Source organism: Neltuma alba, unplaced genomic scaffold, assembly GCF_004799145.2.
Source record: "Neltuma alba isolate B1F8T4 unplaced genomic scaffold, ASM479914v2 tig00002565_pilon, whole genome shotgun sequence".
NCBI classification, from domain to species: Eukaryota; Viridiplantae; Streptophyta; class Magnoliopsida; order Fabales; family Fabaceae; genus Neltuma; species Neltuma alba.
The window spans coordinates 1-15,781 of record NW_021632920.1 but is presented as its reverse complement, the minus strand read 5'-3'; the positions used below and the strand labels follow the sequence as shown (position 1 = coordinate 15,781).

The window sequence follows — 15,781 nt, the reverse complement described above, 5'->3', positions numbered from 1 at the left end:
GCGGGAAAGGATGGATTCGGCTTGGGCTTGCTGAAAAGGAAAGGAAGAAATATGTGGGCTGGGTTGATTTAAAATGGGCTTTTGATTAAGAGAAGGTAAAATAATAGATCTGGACGTGAACTGAGATGTGGACTGGATTGAATTAGAAAAGAACCAGAAAATTTTGATCCATCAAAGACTACATAGGGCCTCAGACGTGTCTTGGGACAAAACACGGATAAGAATGATGTTCAACAGCACATCCCAAAAAACCTCTAAAGTTTAGATCGAGACTCCAGCTAATTAAGAACACAGGGCCTTGGGTCTCCAAAGGTGATAGGAATACTAGATATTATCACCTAAGGACGAACATAAGAAGACGAAGGAATAAAGTCTTAGCATTACAGGATGATTCTGGAAACTGGGTAGAAAGGGAGGAGGAAGTTAAGGAGTTGATCATTTCCTCTTTCAAAAAGCTGTTCCAATCTGACGCCAATTCCCCTATCTTGCTCAAGTCTGATAGCAATTTTCCTAAGCTTTCACAATCTCTTTTAGAATCCTTAGGGTCTGTGCCTTCCATTGAAGAAATTCGTAGGGCCCTTTTTGCAATGGGACCTTATAAGGCACCTGGTGTGGATGGCTTTCCCCCATTATTCTTTCAAGCCAATTGGAATATTGTGGGACCAAGCTTTTGTAGTTTCGTGAAAGGAGCTTTTGAAGGAACTGTTTCTTTGGATGAAGCTAATAAGACTTTTATCTCCCTCATTCCTAAAAGAGAACACCCCCAAAGAGTAGAGCACTTTAGACCGATTTCCTTATGCTCGGTTCATTACAAGTGCATCACTAAAATTCTTACTCATCGATTGAAGAATATTATGAATGAAATTATCTCACCTTACCAAGCTGGGTTTATCTCTGGGAGACACATACAAGACAATATAATTGTGGGGCAAGAGATATTGCATATAATGAAGAAGGCTAGGGGTAGGCGTGGTTTTATGGCCTTGAAAATTGATTTACAAAAGGCTTATGACAGACTTGATTGGAGTTTTTTAAACCAAGTACTGTGTGATGCAGGCATGGATGGCAAATTCATTGATATTGTCATGAAGTGTGTAACCAGTTCCTCGCTGAATGTTTTATGGAATGGATCTGTAACTGAATTTTTTACTCCTACAAGAGGTCTCCGACAAGGAGACCCCATCTCCCCCTTTTTATTTGTCATGTGTATGGACCGATTGTCTCATATAATTTGTGATTCAGTGAAGATCAACAGATGGAAGCCTATTCAAGTCTGTAAAAATGGTCCACTGATATCACACTTGATGTTTGCTGATGATTTACTCCTCTTTGGTGAAGCAAGTGAGGAACAAGCCGAAATTATGATGGAATGTCTTGATAAATTCTGTTCTGCTTCTGGTGAAAAAATTAACAAGCAGAAATCTTCAATTTTTTTCTCTCCCAAAGTTAGTGCTAGTCTGAGAGGAAAAATTAAGACTATAACTGGGATGAAGGTCACTGATGAAATTGGCAAATATCTCGGCTTTCCACTTTCAAGAAGGAGAAAAACAACAGAAACTTTCCAATATATTGTTGACCGAGTGAAAGATAAACTTGCAACATGGAAGGCCAACAGCTTATCCACGGCTGGTAGGATCACTTTGGCAAAATCTGTACTTAGTACTGTTCCTCTTTATCCCATGCAAGTAGCAAAGCTGCCGAAGAAAATATGTGATGAGGTTGAAAAACTCCAGCGAAATTTTATTTGGGGGAAGGTGACTAACAGCAATGGATTTCATCCGGTGGGTTGGGAGAAGATTGTCTTGCCCAAACTTAACGGGGGACTTGGTTTTAAAAAGCTAAGCTCCATCAATCAGGCCTTTGGAGCCAAACTGGCTTGGAATCTACTTGTTGGAGTTGAAGGTTTGTGGGCTGAAGTGCTTCAACAGAAATACATGATTAGATCTGATAGCGATCTCCTTAATTCTCAAAAAGAAGACTCTTCTTTGTGGAGGTTTATTTGTCAACAAAAAGATCTAATCGAGAGAGGCACTAGGTGGCAAATTAGAAATGGTGCATCTGTCAAGTTCTTCAATGATGCCTGGCTCTTCAAAGGAGGGAAAATTCGAGGTATGTGCTTAAGAACAATTTCTCCAGAGGAAGAAAACAGCAGAGTTGTAGATTGGGTGTCAAATGGTACTTGGGACTTCTCTCGAATGGCTAACACGGTTAAGGGAGAGGTTATTCAACGGCTTATTTCAATGCTGCCTCCAATACCTACTGCAGGAGAGGATATCATGACTTGGGGTCCAACACCTCATGGGAACTTCACTGTAAAGAGTGCTTATTACTTGATTGAGAACCCTCCTCCAAACTCTTATAGTAGTGTTTATAAGAAGATCTGGAAGTGGAATGGTGTTGAAAAGGTTAGAGTTTTTTTGTGGATGGCTTACAATAATAAGCTGCCCACAAATTTATGGAGGAGTAAGTGGTCTTCTACCTCACCCATTTGTCTCTACTGTAATGAAGACGTGGAAGATGAGCTACATATTTTACGTGACTGCTTCTATGCCAGATATCTTTGGTCTAGCCTCTTAGATCCAAGGTGTGTAAACCAGTTTTTTTCTGCTTCTCTGAAAGACTGGATGGCTTTAAATTTAAATAGAGAGCTTGGTTCGAATCTGAATGTGTCTTGGAATATTATTTGGGCTATTTCGGCTTGGCATCTATGGTTATGGAGAAACAATCACTGCTTCAAAGAAGACTTCACCAAGCCCCTTAATCCAGCAGCCTTTATTCTTCGGAATTGGAAGTCTTTTTCATCATCTAATGATTATGCGGTTCATATTGACAGTCCCTCCGTCTCAGGACCTTCTCTTTGGAGTCCACCACTTCAGAGTTGGGTTAAAATTAATGTAGATGGAGCTGTTTCTAATTCTGGGAGCAAGGCCGGTTGTGGGGGGGTTATTAGAGACTTTAGGGGTGCGTGGATTGCTGGTTTTACTCAGTCTCTTGGTTTTTGTGATGTGCTTGAAGCAGAGGAATGGGCCATGTTTAAAGGTCTCAAAATGGCGACAGAGTTTGGCTTCAAAAAAGTCATCCTTGAGTCAGACTCCAAGGTTCTAGTCGATATGCTGCTCAACAAGGAAGGTCCAATTAATGGGAGCCTGATGTTCTTACAGATTAGATCCCTTATGGAATCCAATTGGGAGTTACGTATTAATCATGTTCCTCAACAAGAGAATACTCTTGCTGATGCCTTGGCTAAGGAAGGGCTTACATCTTCTGCTTTTTTGAGTGCTTGTCCGTGTCATTTACGGAATGTGTGGCTTTCTGATTGTATGGGAATTGATCCCCAACTGCCTTTAGTTTAATGAAATTGGGCTGAGCCCATCTCTTTTGACCAAAAAAAAAAGAACACAGGGCCTTAGATTGGGCCAACATGCCCAGCCGAATATTTTGAGAAAAAGAATGATTAACATACCAATAGGATTAGGGGGTGTTTGGATAGAAACCAAACCATGGTTTCAGAAGTGTTTTACAAAATGGACCAATAAGTACTAGTCCAAGTAAAAGAGACTTTGACATCTTAAATATCATATCCTCGGTTCAATTTTAGGGGCAGTGTGTATGGAAAAATTACTGTTAGGAGGGGTCCCCGTTACGGTGCCTGACAATACCCCGAGAGATTATTTTCTTACCGTTTGAGTGGAAGGATATTCTGGGAAACCAAAAATCCGTTAGAAGGGATGCCCACATTTAATAGATATCTATGCTTTAGTCCAAAAAAAAAAAAACCAACAAGTCCCCTTTAAAAAGAAAAATACAAATTCGAATACCAGGAAACACACTTGTCATGAGAGACAAAAACCTTTTGCATTCTAAGCTTAATCAAATAAATGAAAAAAGAATAATCAACATTATAGTTGTAATTAAATAAAAGCTGAAAAAGGCTCCCTAAACTCTGTACGTCCACCAAGTTTAGGCCTCGTCTCGCTTTCTTTTGTGTTTATACCCCAGCATTTGATGAAGACGAAGCATAGAAGAAGACAGAACACAGAAAAATTACCATTTGGCACGGATAGAAATTTTATTGGCAAATAAAAATTAGAACAGATATTTGCACAGTTGAACCCAAACATTTAGTCAGATGGAGGCATACTACCCGAGTTTCGATGGGCGGCGGATGATAAGGATGAAAGTTGCAAAACGAGAGTTGCGCAATGCTAAAGCCAGTCGCAATAATAAAGAGACAACGTTTGAACATATAATTAAATTGTAATCCATTCCCAAAAAAAAAAATGTTTTTGCATAATTTCAAGCGGACCTTCACATTATCACATAGAGGCACAGTACCACATACACGTGAGTTGCGACTAAGGCTAAAGCCCGACGAAATCGTAGTTTTTAAAAAAAAATTACTTATTTAAAAGACTCACATTTTGATTAAATTAATTATCCGGAAAATTCATTTGCTAGCCTATTAGTTATTAAACATTCATTGAAAGAATCATGTCCTGTGAACTAGACCTCCGCAGCTGCAGCAGTTGATTTTGAAAAATTATACTCCTCCGATCCTTAATATAGGATCTAATTATTAAGTTAATTTTGATCTTAAATATAAGGTCTATTTTTCATATTTATCAATTTTTTTTCTAAATTAACCTTATGATTTATGAATACTCCCTTAACCATAATCAAGTAAGTAAAGGAGGGAGGATATTAAAAAAGATGATTATGGTGTTTTAAGAAAAAGATGTCATATTTTTTATAATTAACTAATTTACCTAACTTTCTTAATCTAATCAAATTAGTTAAATAGGTCTTATATTAAAGATCGGAGGAGTCTTACTTTTTTGTTTAAATACTAGTACCGATTAAACTTTTATTAAAACCAATTTTGAAATTATCAACCATATCTCTAATAAGTAATCCCACAAGGCACATGCTTTGAGTGCATTTGCACTAGTATCGAGTAAAACAAAACCTGCACAATTCATTTATATGATAAATTTGTAGGAGAGTATAATTGAAAAATAAGAAATAATAATTTGAACGATAAATAACTTTGGTTTTGGTCTATAGTTGATTTTAAGGGCCTTGATAACTTTTTTTTAAAAAAATTGTTTTGAAGGTAACTATACCTTTTTTAATTTCAATTTGGTATCTTTGTGTTTTTTTAATTAAATTCTCAATTTGGAAACTATAATTTTGGATTTAAAATTGATTTTAGTTTTAATATGTATGGTGTTTGGAATTTTTTAATAAAACAAGGGATTTGGCTTTTTCATTATATTTTGTAATTATGCCCGGAATCAATCTCATGAATCAATTTTCTTAATTGATTACAATCGAATTCACTTTCAAAATTATAATTAAAAATCAATTTCATTTAAAAATTTATTTTCTCACCATTAATTTAAGCGCACTTTAGAAACATTAATTAAAAGGAATAAAAAAGTGAATGTAAATAATTATTTCTATAAAATTTTTCATATTTTTATGTAGTTCTTCTTTTAATAAGATCTCCTACCTGGATCTTCATCTTGAAGAATTTTTTTTTTAAGTCAGAAAAAAAACCATTCAATTTAGTGTAGGTTTGGCGAAAAATCCGACTTGGTTGATTATTCATTTATTTGTCAACAGCGGCCTAAAAAAAATTGTGAAATTGATTATTAATTGCCTGTTGGAGCTCATTAGCACGCCTGTTACATATACGTAGCACTTACGCTCTGACCGTTTTGTGCTGGGGCGAAGTTAAAATTTGTTGAAGAGGAATATTCTGTTATAGTACAAATTGTTTTAACATAAATGCTTGCTCGTTAGATTGGCCAGTGAGCAAGCCTATATGTGCGTGGCATGGGCTCGGCAAAACCGTCTTGTGGTCTTCGAGCCTTCTAGTAAGTTTTTTACAGTATCAGAGCGATTGACGGAATCAGCAGTGTGCTCAATATGATTTTTGACATCAATAAAGTGTACTATTTAGTTTCATCTATATGTTTTATATGATATAGAATAACTGGAAATTTCTACCCCATGCGATTTACAGATTAGTATATTTAATTAGATTTGAAATTGGACAATACTTACATCAAATTTCTTATATCTACTATGTTAAGATCTCCAATCACATATGATCATGTGTTATATTTTTTGAAATATTATCATTTAATAACATTTAATTATAAATTCACATGAAATGAAATCTCCTTTAATAACATGCTTCCCAATTAATTTAGTATATTTAAATTCAAATTAATTATTAATTTCTTTATTTGAGCATCCAATTAAAATCTCATTTAATAATGATGGCTCCCATTCAATTTAATATATTTAAATACCAATTAAAATATTATTAATATTTCTATTTAAGCCTTTAATTGAAATCTCATTTAATTTTAATGCTCACTATTTAATTCAGTATATTTAAATCTCAATTAAGATATTATTCAAATATTATTAATTGATATACTCAAATCTCATAATATCACACCCAACTCATTTCTAAACGGATACGGTATTATAAGATTTTAAGAATGTAGTTGAATGATTGATTAGTGAAATTAGTAGGGGACTCTAATTGACAGACGAAAAGCTGGACGCTATTATGAATCTTGAACATGTTCAAACAACCAAACTGACTCAATATCTTTGGCATAGCAGATTGAGACATGCACTTGTAGGCAAATTTAGATACTCATACCAAATTTACAAGCAGGTTCTTACTGTTAGTACTAATAGGTGGGTTTACAAGGTAAAGCATGATACTACCTCTGGTCCTAAATATAAAAACTAATTGATTAATTTGAGTAGATGAAGAAAATAAGTTAAGTTAGTTATTTGTAATAAATAAGTGTTGTTTTCTTAAAACATCCTTACTAATCAAGTATATTGGCTAGAATTATCATTATTAGAAGAACTATTTTAAGAAAAAATACATAAATATGAGAGAAAAAATAAATTGTGATCTTATATCTAGGATCAAAATAAAAATCAAACTAAGTCTTATATTAAGGACCGGATATAGTATTAATAAGAATATAAATAGATTTAAGACTAGACGACTTTTTGTAAAATGATGTAATCATTAGATAGATAGATGTATACATTCTCTTTCTTCAACAAGACTTGAAGGAGAAAGAATACATGCAGAATTGCAGATTCCACGTGAATATAGCAAAATAGAAAAATAATAAAGTTTCTGAGTTAACCAAGCCTTTTTATGATCTCAAGCAAGCATCGTGACAATAGAACATTAAACTTACACAAGCCTGGTTCGTAGGTGGTTGGTATTTCAAAATCTTGCTCGGATTTCCATTTGCAGAAATGGTATCTTTGTCAAGAAAAAGAAAAACAACGCAAATGATCTAAGGGTCCGTTTGGTTCAATTGCATTGCGGGATTGCAATGGTAACAAATGGTAATTTAGATCCCATTACCATATAGGTATACGTTTGGCTGACATTTGACACCGGTAATGGTGAACATAATTACCAAAAAATGGTAATGAGGATTCATAGGGTCCCCCCAATGAATCTACATTACAATCCCCTTACCATTGCTTTATGCCAAAAATACCCCATCTACTTGTGCGTTTTCCCACCTTTGTCCATTAATTTCTCCCTTCATGAAATTTACCCTGTAGTTAACATCACCACTACGGCCACCTCCGACGAAACTCCTTCTTGCGCCTACACCTTCTCCCACTTTGCCACCATCAAACCCTCAGCCCATATCTACATAAGCACATCAAGACTAACAAGATGCGGCTTTTCAGCAGACGACGAGACAAACACCGCAGGTACCATTGTCGGCAACGTGACTTGTGGTTTTCATTCTCTGCAATTAACCTCCCTCCTTATCAAATCTGAGCAACACCAAGACCCATGACCCCACCTCCATCCTTAACCAGCTTTTCCGTAATTCACACTACACACCTAATGCATTTCTTCAAATTCGAACACAAGCAGAACTCGCGATCCATCTCCATCCTCCCTTGTACTCCCACCTCTTCATATATGAGCACCAAAACTCTTTGATTTGTATGTTTTTAGTGTTGCATTAGATGATTAGATAGAAAGATTGTCGAGAGAGTTTTTATTTGCCATTACTAGAGGTTAAAAGTGTAAGGAATTGAAAGACATACAGCGGAAATTAACTTTAAAATTTTTTTAATCCCTTGCCCGGATCTACCGATTGTGTTTAAGTCTAGTAGTAAGAGGTGTTACCTGCGGTATTCGAATTGTTAGTGGCTCGGGGATTCCGACGTTCGGGATGACTATGCTCTCCTTTCGATCGTGAGAAGTCGACGACTCAGATCGGCTTCCTCTACCGGTATCCACACGAACAGCGTACCAATCACAAACGACGTGCTAGCGCCTCTTGTCCTTCTAGGGTTTTTTTTGAGAATCCGTCCTCACCGTCTCTCTTTTGGCCGTTTCTTATCTGCAAACCTTTTGCACTCTCTATTTCAAACCCTAGCTCCTAATATCAAATATATAAGATGCTATGGGTATTATGAAGGATATTGGATTTCGGAATTAATCCTAAATTAATTCTGAAATTAATACAATATCATATATTGCGTAATCTGATAAGAAATTAATTAAATAAATATGGTTTATATTAAATCCGTCCCTACAGATTTAATTAACCTATTCATTTAATTCAAAATAAAGATATGACGGAATTATATTTGATTTATTCTAATAAATCAAATTTGAGATATTATAAGATATCATATCAATCTAAATTTCAAATTTAAAAGTGATAGAGATTTAATTTATCCTTATAAATCAAATCTTATAAATATCTCTTATATCATATTATATATATACCCGAATTTATATATATATATACACGTCCACCCTAGATTATTCATTGAATCTTGACATATCTTAGATTCAATGAATCTGGACATCATAGCTCGTGTTGGGCTATTTTGTGTGCGACCCTGTAGGCCCATATGAAGTTGGCAGTGAGCCATTTACTATAATGACTCACAAGTCGTAAGCGGCCTCTAGCAAGACATCACGACTACCCAAATCATATGAGGATCGATGAACGATGTAACCTTTCATACAACCATATCACGTCTCTTTTGTCACACGACATTTTGGTCATGGATGAGGCATGGAGAACGTCATCCTCCTATTCCTGACCGTTACTTTCTTGATTCCCGAATGGTCTGAGTATAGAAATGGAACTACCTTTCCATTACAGTATGGCCATACATTTCTCAGACTCACTCATCGAGGGGCCCAGTAATATCTCTCTACGAATGTGAGGGACAAATTCCATCTTGATCATTCACATTCCTCCATATGAAAAACCACTAAGCCTGAACATAATCTTTATGATCACTCGGTCAAAAGTGACTTTTGACTGGGTCAAAGCTGAGCGTTTCTCATGTAGGAATCCATTATGATCTCAGGTCAAAGGGCATAGTGACATGGTTTGTATATGAGAGAAGTTTATGACTTAACCCATGCAGCTCTCTCATAGCAGGTCGGTCCAACACCTTGTACTCTTACATGTGCCTATGACTTTGATTTATATCTCTATACATCTTCAAAGTCATACTGGTCTTATTTCATCTCTGCTCCCACATAGATGACCGACCAGGGACATTTAGGATAAAATCATGAGTTATCCAAAGATAGTCATCACAGTAAACATGCAAATAATATGATAACATAATTAAGAAATTCATAAATCAACAATGTTCATTACACAATGATTAGCCCCTAGGGCACAATCTCCAACAAAAAGAGAAGTAAGGAGGAAGGATATTTATGCAGTAAAAATAGGAAACATCTTTGTTCTTTCTCTTCCTGTCTAAAGAGGATGCTGTTAAGGATAAAATTGTCTTTTGCTATTTATTCATTTTAAATAATTATTAAATATAGCTTATTGCACCTCTCTAAAAATAAACATACCAAACACTACTATGTGATTAGTATTGCATTAATTCTTGTTGCACTACCATGCACAGGATTGCAGAATATAATGAGATTCAACCAAACAGGCCCTAAGTATGACAATGAGATGTAATTTGTATGAACGAGTGGCTTTGCATACCCAAAACGAACGTTCACGTAGCTAGTTGGCCCGATCTCTAACATGCATGATAATGAAATGCAATTGATGAGTGTGGGATGGTGCACTAGAAAAACCCACAGGTCGCTGAAATTTCTAGTTTCAAACCTGCCCATTAATTAGGATTATAAACCAGGATTAAAAAACTCCTTTTTCTATTATTTCTTGTTGGGTTAAGACGCCCAACAAATATCGTTCTACGGTTCTTTTTTTTAAAAATGTGAGTTTCTGGGCGTTGTCATCATAAAATTGTTTTCAAAACAGCTTCTTATATTGATTAGGGTGTATTTGGGATCACATTTGGAGGCCCAAACGTGCATCCCAATCGGAAAAGTAACTGGTAGGTTGAAAAATGATGTTTGAATCTACGTTTTGTACATCTGATTTCTGTCATTGAAACGAACTTATGCAATAATCTCAAAGAAGCTGGTTTTATTCAATATGACTTCTGTAAAAGTCATATTGGAAAAAAATTACTTCTGCTACTACTATTCCAAACACGTTCTTAGTTGTATTTTCACTATCCGATTGCAGGCTTTTGTGGTGTCAATATGAATTTGCCTCATTGCGGGTGTTTTCTCTTCTTTAGAACAAGCCTCTTGCAGCTGGCGCAAGGTTTCTAAGTAATTGCGTGCACTTGCCTTCTTCCCTTATTCATTTGGCTTCTTTCAGATCGTTTCTTAGGGAGTGTTTGGAAAGCATCAGAAGTGTTTTGAAAAGCACTTTTTTATAGATCGAGATAAACTCCTTCACATATTTACTTCATATACCGTCAAAGCATTTTGAAAAATTAGCATTGCTTTTCTATTTATGCGCATGGGTGGCCTAATTATTTTAATTGTTTTTTGTATGATAATTACTTTAATTATTCAGTCTCACCTGTGCTCATTACTCTACTTAGGGTGGCTTAGCTAACAGCATGATAATCAACATTTTTTCAGCAAAACATTATTTTTTTATATTAAAGCTTGTTTTATTATGTCTATTAGGAGTGTTCAATTTGTCCCTCCTGATTATCCCATTTCTATTATCGGTCCCGTATCATTTTATAAACACCCATAATGCCTACGTCTAGCTAGTCTTTTTTAAAAACTGTAGTTTTTTAAAAATTTGTTTATTTAAAAAGAAAAATCTCTTAAATTTTTTTGGACAAGGAAAATTTTTTTGATACAATAAGGGAAAGTTTTATTAGCGCGTGGATGTATTTAATATTTATTGATAAAAATCAATTCTGTAATTACTTTTATAAAGTTAAACTTAAGAAAACCAATTTTATAAAGAAAAAAATTAATTTTATTTAAAATTTATTTTTCGCGCCGTTTATCCTAGCTCGCTCGGAAGTAAGGGGGATGCAGTAAACCCCAGTTGGCTGCTCGACAAGGAAGCGCTGATCCGAGCTAAAACCCTACAGTCCCCCTACCTTCCAAAAATCCGTTCAGACATGCCTTCCTTCCCTCCTCCTGGTTCTGTCACCGTCTGCGAAGTCAATCGCGACCTAAGTATTACTATCTTCCTATCTCTACTCCTTATGCGCTGTCTCTTCATTCCATGTTCTTCTTGCCGGTGATCTTTTTACTTTTCTAATTCTTCCAATCTGCAGTTACTGCCGAAACCCTCTCGGACGATCGAGCAAAGGACACCTACGGGAAGCTTCTTGTAAATTATGCTTATTTGTGACCTTTTTAGTCTTGATTGAATTCATCTGTCTTATTGTTTTGTGTGATTGAATTTGATAGGCAGACTTACATGGATTTTGTTCTTTCATCTCGTTTTTCTGCCATAGGGCTTGGTGTTTAGCCCAGTGCCATTTCAGCTAGAGCAGCTCTTATCACCGCCTTCTGATAATGATGCTGAACAAGATGGAAGAACTGATGGCGATGGGGTCCAAAGAAAAGGTCTATTGGCTATCTTGCAACGGCTAGTTAATGAGTCCTTTAGACGCCTTTTTCGCCCTAATGATGTATGGCGTCTTTCTTTTATGAAACGGAAAAAATGTTTCTGATGCGTGCTACCTTTTTTATGATATACGTGCAATGTGGTTGTAATTCACGCCATATTGTCTTCTGAACGATTTGTAGGTGCATTTGCTACCAGAGGTTGATGTTCAAGGAGTAAGCTGGCACCAGAATAAGCATATAATTGCGTTTATCTCTGGGCCAAGTCAAGTTACTTCGTGACTATGAAGATTCAGGTAGCTTACCTATCTAATCTATCAGGTGTTTCGTGTCTGTTTTAATAGCTTTACTTTCTTGCTTCTTGTATGATTGCTGACTGTTTGACATTATGAACAGAAGGGAAGGATCCAATCATGTTGGCCAATGAGTACCAGAGAGATGTTAGAGTACTTGAATGGAGGCCTAATGGTGGCCGGATGCTCTCTGTGGGATGCAAGTGAGAAATTGCCATTTGTGCGTGGTTTTTACGCAAATTTTGTTGGTAGGGCCGCCAATAGTATGGTGCGTTGTTCATATTGTATCAGGAAATCTACTTTTCAGGGGCGGAATATGCATTTGGGCTGCTTCTTATCCGGGGAATGCAGCATCTGTTAGATCTGGGGCAGCTTCCTTTGTAGGAAGTTTATCAAGGGGCACCGGAATTCGGTATATCCTGGCAGATTTTCTTCGCAGTGAGGACAATGAACATATTAGCGCTCTTACATGGAGTCCAGATGGAAGATATCCTAAGAAACATACCACTAGCTTACTTGCTTTTGATATATGTTTTCCAGATGAGAATATCATTTTTATGGGTGGTTGTTTTTCTTTCTCCCTGGAAGCACATGGAAAGTATGTTCTTTTTGGTGGTGGTTTTAAAAACTGACTTGGGGTATATACTTTAGTTTTTCCGTGAAACTTTAATTTCCGTTCATACTTTTCTTGACTTATTTTCACATACTTGGCTTCTGCTTCATATGAGAGCTCCTCCTTCACCGTCTGGGATGTTGCTCAAGGTATGGTCAAGATCTTAATTTGTATAATGTGACATTGATATTCCTTTCTTTTACTGGATAAGTTTAGAACTTGTTCTATGCAATTTTTCACGGTTCTTGACTCTGTTACTCTTGTCAACTTTTTGAGACTAAGGACTCATTGGCTGTGGCCTATATGGACATGAAGATACAGCATAGCCCAACTACTTTCACCAAAGCCCTATTTCTTGGATGCGTTTTCTGTATTTTTGTGAGACGTTTACCTCATTTAATGATTGTGACAGAACATAGCAATACTAAAAATGAGCCCATAGTCAAGAATAATGCTTTGGGTCTATTCATCAAATTCAAAACGTTTACTCGGACCAGAGTTTTAGATTCTGTGTATACACGTGGAATGCACTCTATTCATACACGTGATACATTAATATGGCTGCTCATAATTATGTGAATGGTTTGGAAACACCCTATCCCATGCATACATTCTCTGAGGATCTATTAGATACTTTACCCTAGAAGAATTTAGATGTTATTCAAATAAAATTTGTTTGATATTTTACTTCTACCTTGAAAATTAAGAAAGCATCTGGAGTGTAGGGTTCAATTTAGGAATGCTAGACATGAGTTCTAGAAGATGAATAGTCACCAGGATTCTGGTTCGCATCACCTAATTTCTAATTTCTAATTTCAGTCTATCATTAAATATTCTCACTTTGTGACTAAGGTTTTATTTTTATTTGTTATTTTTATAAGTACAGCATCTTTGGCAAGCAAGAAAAGAGTTAGGTGTGAAGAAACTGGTAGAGAGTTGGGGAATGATATACAGATTACATTGGTAGTTTATGATGACGCACTTGAGATCAAGAAATAAAATTGGGGGAATAATACTGGTTCCAGTGGCATTTGTTACAATTTCAATTTCTCAATGTCACAACTTTATTTCCAATTTTGAGCTCTACTTAGAAAATATAAGGAAGTTAATTGCGTGCGCACGTTTGTACACTACCTTGCTATTGTTTATGAATGGTTTCCTGCTTAGGGTAATTTTAGTTGAAATGTCACTTTAACAAAATAAAATATTTGGAATCGTAAATAAATAAACTTGTCAGATATCTCTTGCTTATTCTATGTTAGGATCATGAGTTGATTGTGATATAGTTTGAGGAAGGACGAACACTTAGTCTAACTTTGGATTGTCTTTGAGTTTATTATTGCAATCATCAAGTATTAAGTTTATACCTGCTCTCTTGATTTTTTTTCTTTGTTGGCATATTATCTGTAGGTGTCGGGACACCAATTCGGCGGGGATTAGGGGGCATATCAATGCTGAAGTGGTCACCTACTGGAGATTACTTCTTTGCCTCCAAATTGTACGTTATATGCTATAAGTCTCATTTTCAACTGAACATGTTAAAATTAACTAATTATAGATTGTTTTCATTCATATTATGATGGTTATGTTCCTTAACAGTGACGGAACGTTTTATCTCTGGGAGACAAACACTTGGGCATCTGAACAATGGTCATCAACCAGTGGATTTGTAAAGGTATATAAGGTCTAATTTCATATATTTGAGTCTTATAATGACCTAGAGCCATAATATTTAGTTCTTAATCATTAACTTAAGTTGTTGGTATGTTCATCAATTTCATGCCAAATTATAATATCTTAACAATGATATGCGATACTGACATTTTCCAGTTGCTACTGTCAAATATGAGATCACTTGGACATGTAACAGTTTTTCTATATAAACTCTAACAAGCAAGTATTGTTAATGCATTTTATATAAACTCTAACAAACTCTAATAGTTTTTCTTTCCTTGCAAGTTATCTTTTCGGAATTAAGTCCGCTAAAAATACAAGAGCTACTGTGACTTTTTTTATGATGGTCATCACGTAACTGTATTATCTTCAATGGTTCCTGCCATCCATAATGTGCTATCAGGGTGCAACATGGGATCCTGATGGGCGCATGATACTGCTTGCTTTTTCAAAATCTTCAAGCTTGGGATCTGTTCACTTTGCATCAAAGCCTCCCTCATTAGGTATATGGTCTTTGTTTGGAATTTCTTATGTTGAGTTCTTTATGTAATGCTTATTGGATCTGTTATGGACAGTAAGATGGAAGTATTGGGTGCTAAATAATAATTCAATTAAATTAGTAGATGGTTAAATATTTTCCCATCTTTGCGAAGATTGTTATGATTTGTGATATACTGGGAAAAATGTATGGACGGGTAAGAATGGAACACTGAAAAAGCTATCATAGCTGAGGAATCTGCTATTGTATATCAATGAGTCTACTACTAAAAATGGGGCAGAAGAGGATACGGGGAAATCTCTTCTGCAAGAATATCAACAGCTTGCACTTATATTGTATTGCTTGCTGAAATCAATAGTATGCTTCTGGGTTTGTATTGGTTGAATCTGATTGAGAAGATGAAATATTTTCCTGTAGTGATAGTTAAGCTTGTGGGATCAAAATAGCTTCTTTTCTGTCATGTTTCGCCTATTACTTAGCTTGAAAATTTTTCTTTAAAATCAGAGTGATACACTGATAATTACTTCTTGATTATTCTTTCAGATGCACATCTGTTACCAGTTGATTTGCCAGAAATAATGTCACTGACGGGCAGGTAGAGAGAAATCTACTGGTTAGAATGGTTTTGGTTTTGTTCCACCTTTTTGTATAAAACTCTTCATGAAGCTAGAATGAGAGATATGTGCCAGAACAAGTAAATTTTTTTTTTTTTATCTGCATTGCTTGTGATG

General features: G+C 35.7%; 1 pseudogene; it reads left to right on the top strand.

Annotated features, from left to right (window-relative positions):
• The first annotated feature begins 11,466 nt into the window (after positions 1-11,466).
• LOC114732638 (aladin-like) lies at positions 11,467-15,656 on the top strand (annotated as a pseudogene).
• Positions 15,657-15,781: the final 125 nt, after the last annotated feature.